The 9,359-nt window shown below is 32.4% G+C and overlaps 1 pseudogene; it reads right to left on the reverse strand.

The window, feature by feature from the left end:
- Window positions 1–3,191: 3,191 nt before the first annotated feature.
- LOC133753100 (U2 spliceosomal RNA) lies at window positions 3,192–3,304 on the reverse strand (annotated as a pseudogene).
- Between the last annotated feature and the right edge of the window lie 6,055 nt (window positions 3,305–9,359).

A 9,359-nucleotide genomic window follows, 5' to 3' on the forward strand; every position in this document is an offset into this window, starting at 1 on the left:
TCTTAAAAATGATCTTAAAATGAAATGATTATTTGAAATCACAGGTACCCACTGATTCAAATGGTTTGTCAGAATTGGTTTCCAAATTTGAAGTATATGCTTTGTTTAAAATGTCTAGTGTTTCAAGAAGTATTACTTTAAAAGGAAATAAGAAAACAGTATTACTATGAAACACAAATAGTGACAACTGCTAACATTAGGTGAATGCCTCAATGGACCCAGCAGCATGCTAAGTACTGGTAGAGACTGTCTGACTTAATACATTGTGATTACTACCTGAGATACATATGATTATTCTTCCCTTCTTATAGCTGCATGAAATTAAGTTTAACATAGATAAGCTAATTTCTTAAATTCCCATGAATAATAAATAGATAAATTCAGTTTAGTTCTAGAAAATATGATTTTGGTGTATGGTAGAATATAATGATTCCCTCATAGGTATAGGCAATTCCCAGTACTATATTTCTGGAGAATGTATTTCAAAACTATTTTAAAATGCAGTTAATAAATTTTTCAAAGAATAAAATTTCTGTTAAGTGTTTAATTGTAATAATTAAATTTTTAGAGGAAAAGAATTCTAGAACATAAGAACTAATAATTTAGCTATTTTTTACTTTGTTATAAAAATTATATTAGGAAATTTATTATATTATATTATATATATTATATATTACACCATGTATTGTATATTACACCATATATTATATTATATTATATTAGGAAATTTTTATATAATAAATATATATATTTATATATATTATATTATATTAGGAAATTTATTATATAATATAATATATTATAATATATTATATTAGGAAATCTATTAGGGTAAAATACTGGTTAATTAAATGTATGCTAAATATTTTCATAATATTATTTTAAAATTAAAATAATTTACATCTTTTTTTGGAAAAAGCTATTTAAGTGAAGCAATGACCAAAATGTTCAAGCAATTTAAAATTTTGATGCAAGAGGGAATAAAAATCCTTTATTTTACTAAATCTAGACAAAATCAAACTTTGTTAAATATAACTTTGCCTTATGTTAGTCATCTAAGTAATTTATTTTTCTCCATCACTGTCTTATATAATATTCTTTTTGCCTGTGCTTTATAATAATTGTAGACATTTCAAAGATAATATTTTCATTCTGTACAACATAGACATGTTCCTGCATATTAGTAGAGAAAAATAGGCACATGCTGTATAGTACTGATACATACACATCACAAATGTAATAAAAGCTGACACAGACTTAAAGTTTCTCTAGACTTTTGGCATCTTTTACTATCATTAATAAGAAATGTCCAATGTGTCATTGAACCAGGCTCACGTACAAACACTTCAAAATTTGGTTGCTATGCTTTTAATGAATTTTTACTTATGTTCATTGCTGAGGCCCAGGAAATTGTGATATCTGCTTTATTTTATACAAAATGTAATAAAATGTGAATATACTTTTATAAAATGTATCATTTTATTATAATTAATAACAGCAAAATGTCTACAAACCATCATTCACATGGCATTTACTATGGAATCTTCTGATGCTTCCTTAGGGTCCATACCTTCATGGAATTATCACTCAGCTGCGTTGCTGTCATGTATACCAGTGCCCCTCACTTTGGAAAAGCTTATAGCAACTTCAGACTTATCTGGGTACAATTTTATCCTGCATCTGCATTACATTTTCATTTTAGAAATTATAGCATCATTAATTAAATCATGCTTTCAATAGCCACAGGTGGCAATTTTGATCCCTCTAGTTCTTTACTAGCTTGTCTTTTATCAGAGTCACTTCCTATGCTAAGTATTTCTAGTAAATGGCTTTTCATCTGCTTTCCTATCCCTCTGCTTTCCTTCATTTCCTCATGTTTCTCCCTATTTTTCCTTTTTCTCTCCCTTTCTCTTGTCTCCCTGTCTCTCTCCATTCCCTCTTGTCTTTCCCTTTTTCTTTTGCATATTATGAGGTAAAGAACAGATTAGAGTCAAAGCTTATTTCAAAAAAGCCTTCACTTTTGGGTTATATTAGATTTATAATTTTAACAATATGGCTAAGGCTAAAAACACTGCTTTTGATATGAATGTATTCAATTCCTTGATAAATGAAGAATAGTAGCTTCAGGCTTCTTACAATTTCTCCCTTTATATAACATGTCAGATTAACATTTGTCCTCAAGTAGTTCTGGGCTATATTCCACTGATACGAAGCTGCTATCACTCAAAACATATGAGGAAAGAAAAGCAATGATTGTATTGCTCAGATACCGCAAGATTCTGGAAGGAAGTTAATTTTCTTTCTACTATTCTTTGCCACTGGTTGTTAACAACACCAGCTTTGCTTCCCTATAAGGCTTGTGTCCCACTATTATACACTGTCAATAGAAATTTATTATTATAATATTGTATTTTATTTCCACAGACTTATGTATTTTTAAAAACTAAAAAAAAAAAAAAATCAATCTTTTTAAAGGCAGGATTACAGAGAGAGAAAGAGAGAGATGGAACTTCTATCTGCTCTTTCACGCCCCAAATGACTGCAGTGGCAGGGGATGGACCAGGTCAAAGCCAGGAGCCAGGAGCTCCTGCAGGGTCTCCCACGTGAGTGGCAGGTGCCTAAGTGCTTGGTCCATCTTCTACCGCTTTCCAAGGCACATCAGCAGGGAGCTGGAGCTGAAGTGGAACAGTCAGAACACCAGCTGGCACGTATATAGGCTGCCAGCATCGCAGGTGGCAGTTTAACTCACTGCTCCACCAACACTGGCTCCAAGATTTCAGTCTTAAGAAAGTTTTATAAACTGAGGTAAAGTGAAAGTAAATCATTGTAAAGATTAACAGAGGGAATAAGAAAGGAAGGAGGAGGAAGGGCAGGTGTTCACTAGGTCCTAAATGTGTATATATGAAATACATGAAGTTTGTTTCCCTTAAAATATTAAAGATAAACAGAATAAAATAAAATAAAGTTCATTTAAAATAATTGCTAGGCCCCATATAATGCACAAATCATATTTCATTATTTTAAAATTGGAAGATTTTTGTGAGTATGCCTGTAGTTACTTCATATTAAGATTTCTTTTTTACTTAGTTTTCCTAGTTTGGAACTTATTGCCCATTTTCACTTAGTTGCTTCTCTGGGCATTATGCCCAGCTTACATTAACGTTCATTTATTATGATTTACCTTATCCAGGAAAGTGTTTTCGGGCACCTTAACATGATTATAACTAAATACCATGGAATAGATTTATTAAACTGATAAGAACAGATACTACACTTGATCTTAGCCAAAAGGCCAAGAAGCGATGGAATAGATTTATTAAACATATAAGTGCATTAGGTCATCAAAGAAGATTTTTACACATCAGTTCAAATAATAGGATTATGTATAAGGTATTTTGTGATTACAAAACCTGGAAACCCTGTTTTGTTTTTAAGCCAGTCTTGATTGTTCATATCTAAATTAACTTCTTCTTTTTATTGTGAGAGTAACCATGTGTAAATATTTCTCACTGGTTCATACTTTAAATTGACAGGGGAGAATACAAACTTTAAGTGACAAGTAACTTGTATAAAAGGAAGTGATTAGACTGTGTAAGCTAAATGAGGTGAATGAAAAACCATATCAATAAGGATTTGCTCAAGAAAACGATATGTATTCTAGGTATTTTAGGGGAAAGGAATGTAATACAGATAATTGCAAATGAGAGAGATTAGAAAAAAATATTCTCCAGGAATATGGAAAATCAGGAAGAATGAAGAGGAAATGGGAACAAAATTTATATATACCATTATAAATTATAAATTCATCATTTACACTATTCACCATTAGTTGTGTATATCTATTTCTTGGACACTGCTGTATAATTGGGAAATTTTATCTGGTGCTGTAATGGTGTTTATTTTTTTTTTAAAAATATTTTGATTATATGTAGCCACATCTGAGATGAAATTTTTATTTGAAGTTGAGCAAATTATTAATAGCTACAATCTATAAGGACAGACATAATCATCAGAGAAAAAGTATTTAGGCATAAACTATTATTACCGAAAAAAAGTTGATGGAGAAATGGGGGTAGAATTTTCATAATTATTACAGCAAAGGGGGAAGAAAATCCAAGTACCTGGAGAGAAATTACTATGAAATGATTGGAAAAGCATCAAAAGTAAAAATTATATTTGATGATATCTAGAGATGGAGAATGAAGATATATATACACAATTTTTAATTCTGTAGGGATAATATATGTTACCTTAAACTTCTACTTAGTTATGAAACAGTCCATTTTCATTCTCTGTTATAAGGCATGCCATTTTGCACTCACTGGATCATAGTGTGCATATCCTTTTAAAATAAAATGAAGGAAATAATGTAATGAGTATTAGAATTGAATTCTCTAATAATATCCCCTATATATCAACCAAGGAAGAGTTAATGCCTGCTTTATTTAAACTTTCTACTTAGTCTAATCTTGACCTAAAAACAGAACAGTTAATATAGGAAAGAAAACCATTGAGAATGTCTTATATCCACAATCCCCATTCTAGGTTGTCTGAAACAGCTGATGATTTGAAAGCTCAGACAAGTAGGTGTCAGTAAACAGAGCAAGTTACAAAGCAGGTGAATCACATTTGTTTTGCAATCTAATTTTCTTTTTTTAAAAATATGGCATTAGCAAAAAGAAACCAAGCCTGATAAAATAAAAGGAAGCCTATTTGACTTTTGGTACAAACGGAACAAACTAGTCAAAGGCACAACAGCATCGCAGTATTATCAGAAGCTTTCAAATGAATGCTCTTACTTATGACAATTGATAAATTTTCTTCCATTCAGAGTTTTACGTTATTTTGTAATTTACTTTTGTGTTTATTTCATTTGTTCATATTTTTTTCTTTATATACAGAAGATCAGCTTAGTATATATTGAGTAAAGATTTCAACAGTTTGCACCCACATAGAAACACAAAGTAAAAAATACTGCTTGAGTACTAGTTATAGCATTAAATCACAATGTACAGCACACAAACCCCCATAAACAAGAATATATAGTTTTAAAATGTATTTGATTTATTTGAAAGACAGAGAGACACAGAAAAAGAGAAACAGACAGAGAAGTATCTCCCAATTGCTGATTCACCCCTGCCAAATGTCTATTACATCAGAGCTTGCGTTAGGTTAAAGCTAGGAATCAGAGGGAATACCAACAGAGCCTCAAATCAAGGTGGTAGGGACCAACTTCTTGAGCCATCGCCTGCTGACTCCTAGGGTTTTCTTTAGGTGGACGTTGTAATGAGAAGTGAAGCCAGTACTACAGCCAAGGCATCCCAAAATAATTAGATTTTTTTTTAATATCAAAGTCTGTGATAGAATTCTACTTTTCAATACGCTATAATATAAACATAGTACATATGTAAAACAGGCATCCCAAATGACATTGTTATGCCAAATGTCTGGCCTTAACTTATTTAATTTTGAAGACCTCTTTAGAGCTTTTATTTATTTATTTATTTATTTTCTCTTTTTAAAATTGCATTTAATGTATACAAATTTCATGTTTTTCATGTGTATACATTTAGGAACATAGTGATACTTCCCACCATACCCTTCCTCCATCCATATTCCCACCCTTCCTCCTCCTTCCTCTCCTATTCCCTCTCTTAATTTTTTACAATGATCTATTTTTGTTTTCTGAAAAGATTAAGCTTATACTAAGTAAAGAGTTCATCAAGTAGTAAAAAAAAATATTTCTATTCTTCCACAGTAGAAACAAGGTCTGTGAACAACCCTCGAAGCTCTAAATGTCAATATCATTTCTATACATTGCATTTTTGGTACTCTATTGTTTACAACAGATCAGGAAAAACGTATGGTATGTGTCTTTTTGGGACTGATCTATTTTCTATTATTATTTAAAAGTAATTTAGTGAATGCTTGTTTCATATCATTACTTGGTGACATAAATTCTGAATTCTTTCACATCACTGGGTATATTTATTTCTTTTTGATGGATTAGCAATTACTTGCTAGTTGTCTTATTTTGAGTATGTTACTTTCTCTTACAACACTAAAACTATTTCCTCTCATTCCACCTTTAGTTTTTAGATGCAGGTCTCTTGACATCCAATATTTTTTTACTTGGCAAACTATTTGTCTGTCTATAACTTTATATGATCTATATTTCTACTTAAAAATTCACACAAATTTGGGAATTTTGGTTAACACTTAAGCCACTGTTTTGCATGTCCACATACGATATATCAGAATGCTGATTGATTCCTGGATACTCTGCAAACAATCCATCTTCCTGCTGCTGTATTCTAGGAGGCAGGATTGATGGCTGAAGTTCTTGGATCCTTGCCATACCTGTGGGAAACCCATATGGAATTATTGACCCTTAGCTTTAGCCTTATCCAGTACTGGCTTTTGTGGGCATTTGGAGAGTGAACCAGCAGGTGAAAGATCTCTTGATTTCTCTCTTTCTCTCTCTCTTTCTCTCTCATTCTTGCTCTTGCTCTGGCACTTATTTATTTATTTACTTACTTACTTATTTTGAAAGAAAGAGTTACAGAGAGAAAGGGTGAGACAAAGAAAGGGAGAGAGAAAGGGAGAGAAAGAGAGAAAGAGAGACCTTCCATCTACTGATCCTTCCATAGATGGTCTCAACAGCTAGCACTGGGTCAGGCCAAAACTAAGGAGACAGGAGTTTCATCTGGGTCTCCCACATGGGTGGTAGGGGCTCAAACACTTGGGTCATCATCCACTGTTTTTCCCAGGCCATTAGCATGGAACTGGATCAGAAGTGGAGCAGCTGGACCATGAACTGGTGCCCATATGGGATGCCAACATCACAGGTAGTAGGTTTATCTGTTACACCACAGTGCTGGCCCCTGCTTTGCTTTTCAAGTGGATGAACATAAATAATTAAAATTTGTTTTAAATTCATCTAATTTTAATACAAATACCTACATATATATCTTATCAGTCGTATTTGAAATTTATTCATTTCTCTCAAATAACAGTGGTGACTTTCTGCAGATCAGTACAATTTTCTTATATTTATTTAATTATTATCACTTCTACAATTGTTTTCCTCCTGTAAACCCATGTATTCTTATATCATCTTTATTTTCATTCCTGTTTTTTCTTACACTAAATTAAAGGCATAACATCAAGATGAATTTCAGCCTGCTAATTCTAATTTTGCAAGTGACAACAAGTACCATCTCTAAGGGTCCTCCTAAGGGAGAAAAATATGACAATCTGAAAGTCCACACTGGTGAGTCCTGACATTGTTGCTTTTGTTGATTCTCAGCAGTGGGTGACCGTCCCATATTGTTGGATGTTGTGCTTCAGTGAGCACTTACAAGTGAGAATGGCTGATGCTCTTAGGTGATCCCCCAAAAATAGACTCAGCATCTCTTCTTCCTTTTTGCTTATATACATACACTGAATTTATTAGCATCTGGTACATGTATCAATAGAATTGAATGACCACTCTGCTTTCAGAATATGGACAAGCTCAATGACTTATTACTGGATGGTTGACAGATGGATTGATGGTTTTATAAGTGTGCTATTTTTAAAAAGACCTATTGCATATGAAGTATACATATAAATCACAACATAACTGAAATGTTAACATGGGAAATGTACTATTTCTTTGAACAATTTCCAATCTAATAATATAGGTGTCTTTGATGACAATGACATATATTTACTGCTGGAGGAACTTATACAGAGATGTACAATAAATCAAAGAGACTAAACCATGAATATAATTTAATACCTGCTGCTGTCTGGTTGTCTTCTACAATGTTTATAAATAGGTATTTTTGATTTAGAAAACACATAAAATGCATGTGACCTCTACATTTGTATTTTTCCAAACCCTTTTTATTACAAGAAATGAGGTTGTGAAAAGTCATTAGGTGTTATGTTAAAACTCATTAAAGAGAATATATAACCATAAGTTAATTTTACAATAAAGTGTCAATTGCATTTAAAGGTTTAAATGTCTATATATTCTTCCATAGTCACAATAGTTAATGATATTAATTTAAGGATTCCTGAGGCATGTGTTTTCAAAACTTTTGAAAGAGTGACAGAGACAGAGAGGGAGAGGGAGATTGAACTTCCTTCTGCAGGTTCACTCCCTAAATGGCCACAGCAGGTGGGGCTGAGGCATGCTGAAGAACATGAGCCGGGAGATACTTCAGGTCTCCCACATGGGTGGCAGGCATCCAATATGTGGGTGACTTCTGTGATTTTTCCCAGGCCAGCAGCAGGGAGGTGGATCCAAGAGGAGCAGCCAGGACACAAACTAACACACATCTGGAATGCCTTCATCACAGGCAGTGTCTTTACACACTATGCCACAATGCTGGCCTGCTAATTTTGTTTTTTGAAATTATTCTTTGCCTTTTAATAAAATAAAATAAAATAAAATAAAATAAAATAAAATAAAATAAAATAAAATAAAATACAAACCTATATTTTAGTAGAGAAGCTCTGTGGTTACTAATTTCTCTTATTACTCATAGACAGTTTACTATATAAAGATACATGATATTGTAGTTCTAATCTGTGTCTTGATGTTTTGACATTATTATGTCAAAACTGAGCATTAATGAGAAGCTAAACTTAACCTGAAATATTTACTTCTTATTGAATTACTATCTTCTATACATTAACAAATATAATACTTTCAATATGGTTGCAGATAATCAACCTATCTATTTTAGTCATCTATTTCATTAATAACCATTCCATTTTGAGGCCTGTATTTGTAAATCTTTTAGAACACATGAAGGCATTATGAATACACAGGATATTGGAGACAGGCTACTGTTTTATCAATGAGGAAGTGTTGCTTTTTAGAGTTAGATCAGCTGATATTTTATGACAACAAAACTTGTTTCTTTTTCCCTTTCTCTCTCTTCCCCCTTTCTTCCTTCCAACCTTCCTTCCTTCTCTCTCTCTCTCTTTCTTTCTTGAATTTTAATTTCCCTGATAACTAATTACCCTGACCATTTTTCCTTTTGTCTTTTGGCCATTTGCATTTTTCCCTTTGAAAAAATGCATATTCATACCCTTTGCACATTTTTAATAGGATTGTTTCTTGGTAGTGGTGGTGAGTTTCTTGAACTCCTTATATATTCTGAATATTAGTCTTTACAGTTGCATAATTAGCAAATATTTTGCCTTACTTTGTTGATTGCCTCTTCCCTTTGTTAATTTTTTTCTTTTGTTGTTCAGAAGCTTCTCAGGTTGATATAATCTCATTTGTCTATTTTTGCCTTTATTGCCTGTGCTTTTGGGGTCTTTTTCAAGAAGCCTTTGCATACGCCAATACCTTACAGTTG

This window comes from Lepus europaeus, chromosome 2 (genome assembly GCF_033115175.1).
Source record: "Lepus europaeus isolate LE1 chromosome 2, mLepTim1.pri, whole genome shotgun sequence".
Taxonomy (NCBI): Eukaryota; Metazoa; Chordata; class Mammalia; order Lagomorpha; family Leporidae; genus Lepus; species Lepus europaeus.